Raw genomic sequence first — 6,707 nt, 5'->3', positions numbered from 1 at the left:
GGCACTGATGTCCTGTATACTAAAGAAGGAGAAAAACTGGGCTTCCTGTGCACGGTTTATTTTAAATTCACATTGCATCTTATCTTTCAACACTCAAATCATATTACATGGACTTTACTTCCTTTATCTAAACATCCTGATTCAATTTTCATATTAAAGTGTTTTTTAATGTAACATCATGCATGGAATCAAAAATAGAAGCATTGGTGTTTATTTTCACACCCAGAAAGTTTTGTTTGTATGCCAGGCTTAAAGGGAACACACCTATAAAGACAGAGTTTATAGATTTTAGAATAATCTCAATAAATTATTACTTAGTTTAGGAAGATGAAGCCTGAGAGATAAAATAACCAAGTCTATAAAATCAAGAGACCCAATTTCTTTTTCAGGAATTTTAATTTTAAAAGAAGTAGAAGAAAGAATAACAACATATAAAGTCATGAAATTGTCAAGCCTGTTGACTTCGGGGGTAGAAAACAAAAAAATATATAGATTCTATAATTGTTTAATAAATTCTATGACTCCTTACATGTAACATATTAATAAATATACAAAATTATTTCCCATTTGAGGAATTTTTCATAGAGATTAATTTTCTGTTTCTCCATCATCCCTTTTCCTACTTCCTGTTTCTGTCACAGCCTACATTTCCTTCTGTATGATCCATTGTTTTACCGGATGTTAAATGCTCTTTTACTTATGTGGCAAAATTAGAGGTTTTAAAGAGGATCTATTCATCAAAAGTTTTCAAATGTATAATTGTGATTTTACATTTGATATCGGAACCCTTCTTTTTTTTCTCATTGATGTCAAGTCTGGTCTGAATTATCACTTATCCTTTGAAGAGACTTGAGCAAACAACCTATTTTATATCTTTGCTAAAGACTTAGCCTTATAGCATGGAAGAGAAAAATTAACCTCTGTGGTCAAAACTTACAATTTAAATGGTCACTTTTTATATCATTAATTTTAACCTCCATTACTCATTCTAGTATTTAAGTATATGTAGCATATATAAAGTATGAAAGAAGCAATGAGATTTTTTATAAAACAAAATAATAAATCAGTGGGCTCCAGTTAAGTTTTATTAAAATGATTCAACCAAAAGTTCAAAAATTAAGGTAGCTTCTATTTAAAAATGAATTTAAGAGATTAACTCATTCAATATATGACACACATCCTTGGTATAAAAGCCAAATACCAAACTACCTAAACTTAGTATTTTATAACTGAGTAGTTATATAAATTAAATAAGCAATTTTAATATAAGGCATATTGTTAAGTATCTCAGTGCTTCCAAGGGTCTGGAAGTTGGGAATTTTGCACAAATATATGCATATACATATGATTAAAATTTTAATACAGTTCTGAATTATGACTGACAAATTCAGATACTATGCCAATAAATGCACAGGCTTACCTTGTTTTATTGCATTTCACTTTATTATGCTTTGCAGATATTGTGGGGTTTTTTTTAGAAATTGAAGGTTTGTGGCAACCCTGTGTTGAACAAGTTATCAGCATCATTTTTCCAACTGTGTTTGCTCATTTTTTGTCTCTGTATCACATCTTGATAGTTCTTCCAATATTTTAAACTTTTTCATTATATTATTATATTTGTTATGGTAATCAGTGATTATGACTTAATAAAAGCTCACATGATGGTTTGCATTTATCAATAAAGTATTTTTTAATTGAGGCATGAACATTGTTTTTTTAAATCATTATTGCACACTTAATAGACTACAGTATAGTGTAAACATAATTGTATATGAATAGGACACCAAAAATTCATTTGACTTGCTTTATTGTGGTATTTGTTTTATTGCACTAGTCTGGAACTGAACCAGCAATATCTGAGATATGCCTGTAATTAATTTACTGCATTTCTTCCATAAAATAAAATTATGTGAATTTTCATTGCTTTAAAGATTACCATTCAATTTAATTGTAATGTCTTTAGAATTTTATAAATAAAATATAAAAATTGATTTAATACAGTTTATATTTCTTTCAACAATTATGTACGTACGTGTATATTCACTAACATTTCTATATATTTACTTATATACTTATATTTATTTATATATTTATATAAATCAGCAAAAATAAATTTGAAGGAAATAATCTAGTTTTATGTTGAGTTCTGATTAAAGTTTAATTTCCCATTAAAAAAACAAGATGACTTCTTTGAAAAGATGGTGTTTTTGGTATACTCATCTTATATTGTGTTTTTTTTTGAAGAAAATCCTGATCCTTAGTTGGCACTAATAAATTATTATTGATGAGATAAATAAATAAGTGATACTGGTTGATATCTGAGTCATGTTTTCACTCAAATTCTTTATTATTGTTCTAAATATTCTAGAGATGACTTCACTGTCCTGACTTATAAATGTGAAAGTTGATGGACACAATCTCTAAATCTCCTTCCAGCACTAGTGTTAAATGATGGAATAAAATGTAAGATATCTGCGGATTATCTAATGCAGATTTCCCAGTAATGAAGTGGATTTCCCTTATCAGAACAATGGGATGTTTTGAATAGAAAATTTCAAATCTTGACAATTTTTTCTTATTCATAAACACCCTACAATACTTTCTTTCTTTTTTTCTTTAAGATTTTATTTTTGAGTAATGTTTACATTCAACATGGAGTTCAAACTCACAACCCTGAGATCAAGAGTCGCATGTTCCACTAACTGAGCCAGCCAGGCAGCCCTACAATGCTTTATTTCTAATAAGATGTTGACTTTTTTAAAAGCCACTATTATATCCCTAGTGTCTTTTTTTCTGTTTTTAGACTTCCTTTACTCCTCCTTATCCCTTATCCTCATACCTTTTGTAATGCAATAATTATTTTTTTGCATACTCTTTTTAAGATTTACTTCAAATATATTATAACCTGCCATTTTTGAGATTTGGCTATATTCTATTCATGGTTTTCTTACTCTAGTTCAAATTGATATCATAAATTGTATTTTTAAAATAAAGAGAATTTATTCTTTCAAAACAATACAGTTTTTAAAATTTATTTTTTTGTAATCAGTAAACAGAATTTTCTGATAACTATTATTCACGCTTATAATCCATTGTTTGAAAGATGACAATTTTAAATAGATTTTTTAAAAGATTAGAAGGAAATATACACGTGAGCCATCTGGGTGGCTCAGTCAGTTAACATGACCTTGATTTAGGCTCAGGTCATGATCTCAGGGTTGTGAGATCAAGCCCCACGTCCAGCTCTGCACTGGGCATGGAACCTTAAGATTCTCTCTGTCCATCCCCCCTCTTAAAAAAAAGATTAGAAGGAAATATACATGTGTGCTAAAATGCTTATTTCTGAATTGAAAGATTAAAGGTCTTTTTTTATGCTCTTCATATATTATATTTGTCTTTAAATCATATGAGGAATTAAAAATGGTTTGTCTTGGATATGTTTATAGTACTTTTTAAAAACCATAGTGTGATATCAGAGATTGTGATTCAGATTATCATAATTTTCATTTTTCTATAATACATTCTTTTTGTCCACAATCTATATATTGCTTTTGTTGCCAATATATATGTTCTTGAAATTAAGGAATTTTTTTTCTATGTAACTTTAACTGATGACTTCAAGATCACTTGGACATGTCTCAAATATTTTCTGGCAAATCAGCTGAGAACTATATTTATTAGCTGAGAATATTATATGTTCTATGATAATTACTTAATTTCTACCTTTAGAGATGCATTTTCTGACCTAGCCATTCAAGAAAATGGAGGCCCCAATCTAAGTTACTCTTAAATTTCTAAAGGTTTCATAGATTCTGTATGAAAAATGAAAAAAATGAAGATTAAATTATATCTTTTCCTTTCTTAGGCAAATAGTGACAGTTGCTAAACACAATCAATACTATTTGTGATATTCAGGGATTTAAGGAATGCTTCTTTTCACATGATTTTTAAAGCAAAAAATTACTATTTCATTGATTTCTCTCTAGTTATTTTCATCTGTTATTAATAATTCTAATTCTCAAATCAAAATCATTTGCAAAGCATAAATATTGTCTTATTACATCACCCCAAACATGGGCCTATGGATTTTCTTCAATGATGAAGAAACAGTGATACTGTGGGCAGAGAAAATACAGTTTCCCCAGTAGACCGAAAAATAATTGTAATTATTACTTATTTATTAAAAATCACACTACTGATATATAAATTTATATATGTATATAGCATCCTGAAATCTTCTTTTACTTACAAATTCTTAGCAAAATAGCCATCTGGAGAAAAAAACAAACAAGAAAATATACCATAAGTTGGCTAGCAAATAATAAATTAATGGACCAAATTGCAAGGGCGTTGTTTCCTTCACGAGCATGTGATTTTTTTAAAAGAATATTTTAATTTTATTCCACAATAAATATGCTTATAAATAATAGGTAAATAAATAAAATTTTATGGTTTGAATCATGATTTTTCAATGAAATTTTATTTCATAGTTTCAAATATCATTCACTTGATTTTTTTGGTTGATATTCATTTACCAGGGTCTCTTAATACACTGCTTGTCAATTTTCTATCAAAGATTTCCTTCCAAAGCCTCTATATTAAGTAATTTTCTGTCAATAAAACCTAAATACATTTCTGAAAACTCCTACTTAAAGGGAGCCTGTAATGAATCAAATTATAGTGTGAATGAAGTCCATTTATCTCTTCCATGAGATCTCTTCAAGTTTCTAGAGATAAGCATTTTAAAGCAGGTTTCAATGGAAAGATAATTCAATATCTAACCTCATACTACAAGGTATATTCAGACATATTGTGAAGACACAAAGGTGCAACTCTGGTGTTTTGCTACATCACATGAAAGTGTCTTGCTATTTTTTAGAGATAGATGAGGAAAGATATATGTGAATGTTTTGCATGTTGTATTGAAATAACTAGTTTATGTGTTTGCCTTCTTAGGAATATCATTCAATGTAGTATCCTCAACAATACAGTCTACACTGTGTGATTCACTTTTGCATTCCTACCATACAATGACTGGAACAAAGGTGAAGCATAGCAAATGTTTACTGAACTGCAGGGGTTCTGTAGGATTAAATAAAGATAAATTAGGTATAGAATATTCCAAGCTATAGGATATTAAATAAAGTATTACTGGTATTGTTAAAACTGATTTGACATCATTTGAATTTGTGTTCAAATATTCTAGTTTCTCTGCAAGTAACAAGAGTTCAGTGTTCAGAAAATAACTGTTGGTTTCACATATTGATGACAATCTTTCCAAATGCTTTCCATCTACTTCCTTGCTTTAGTAAAGAGAATCTATTAAGCACAATTTTCATATTTTTTAGTAGCTTCAAATTTAATGTTTCAATTTTTGTTTTTCCCACAATTATTAATTATTTTCTGTGGATTGCTAATGATATCAGAAATGGGACTGCAAAGAGACTATCTGAAAGTCAATATTGTTGTTCTTGCTAAATTCATGGTATTTCCTTTGGTTGTTACTTCTAAGAGTTTCATTTCCACTCTACAAAATTCAATTTGAAGGCAAGGTTCCACAAAAATATGTGTTTTTCTCTAAAATGGTTATATCCTTTAAATGTACAGTTCATACTGGCTCTTTATTTTTATAGGCTGTTAATTTTTCTCTATTTGTCAAATGATATGATTTTTTTAAATGTTGCTTCATTTTTTATTTTATTTACTCTCTGAAGGATTTTTGTACAATTGGTTGATTTATAAAGTAAAAACAAATGAAATTAACAAAACCCCTCAATCTTAAACACAATGTGTTTATAGATGTGTGAATGATTTTTGTTTGTTCTGCTTGCATTTTATGCAAGATGCACAAAGTTTGTGCACATTAGTGGGTCTACTGTGTTTCTCTTAAACAAAGGAAGGAATTAGCTACTCAACTCCTAACTTCAAAAGATAAATGATACCTGCATTATCAGTCATAGATGAATTTACTTACTTGAGATAAATATGAAGGAATCTCTTGTATAAAGCATAGCTTTCAGCTGACTATTGTATTATGCAAACTTTATCAGGGAACATACCATGAAGAAAGTTTCTTTCTCTCTCCCTTTCACTCTATTTAATTCACCTATGAATATCCAGCAGCTAACAGTACCAATCAAACACAAAGTGTTCAATAAATATTTGTTCATTCATTCAACATGCTACAGAAGATGGGTTTGGCTGGGTTATATTACCTTTCATTTTCAATATTGAAAAGACTTCAGGTAATGTAAATGAACAAACTTGTGGTTAAATTGGCAAGGATTTTTGTTTTTCTTTCCCCTTTTTAGACCAATGATAATTAAAAAGCAAGGAAATTAAATACAGTCGGTGTAATACAGTGAAAATAAATTTAATGTGTTTAAATTTTAGTTAATGTTACGGCTTTGGGGAGTATTTTGGGGAGTATATATCTTGAATATGCTTTGTCCTGTTTTTTTCCCCCCTCTGGGCAGCATTGCACATAATTAAAAAGTTAAGTTTTTTCAGCTTTGTCTTTAGAAGAATATTTAAGTTTATAATTTTCCAATATTTTTTTATGTGGCTAAAATGTCATTATTTACTTTTCTAATCAGTGTAAAATCATAAAAGACTTGGTGAGAGTAAGAGCTGTCCCCATAGTTTATTCAAGAAAAATCTCATTATTCTCAAGGGACATTTATTTGATTTTAACATAAACATTAGGA

This window comes from Phoca vitulina, unplaced genomic scaffold (assembly GCF_004348235.1).
Source record: "Phoca vitulina isolate PV1807 unplaced genomic scaffold, GSC_HSeal_1.0 scaffold26, whole genome shotgun sequence".
Classification (NCBI taxonomy): domain Eukaryota; kingdom Metazoa; phylum Chordata; class Mammalia; order Carnivora; family Phocidae; genus Phoca; species Phoca vitulina.
This window is presented reverse-complemented; position numbering follows the sequence as displayed.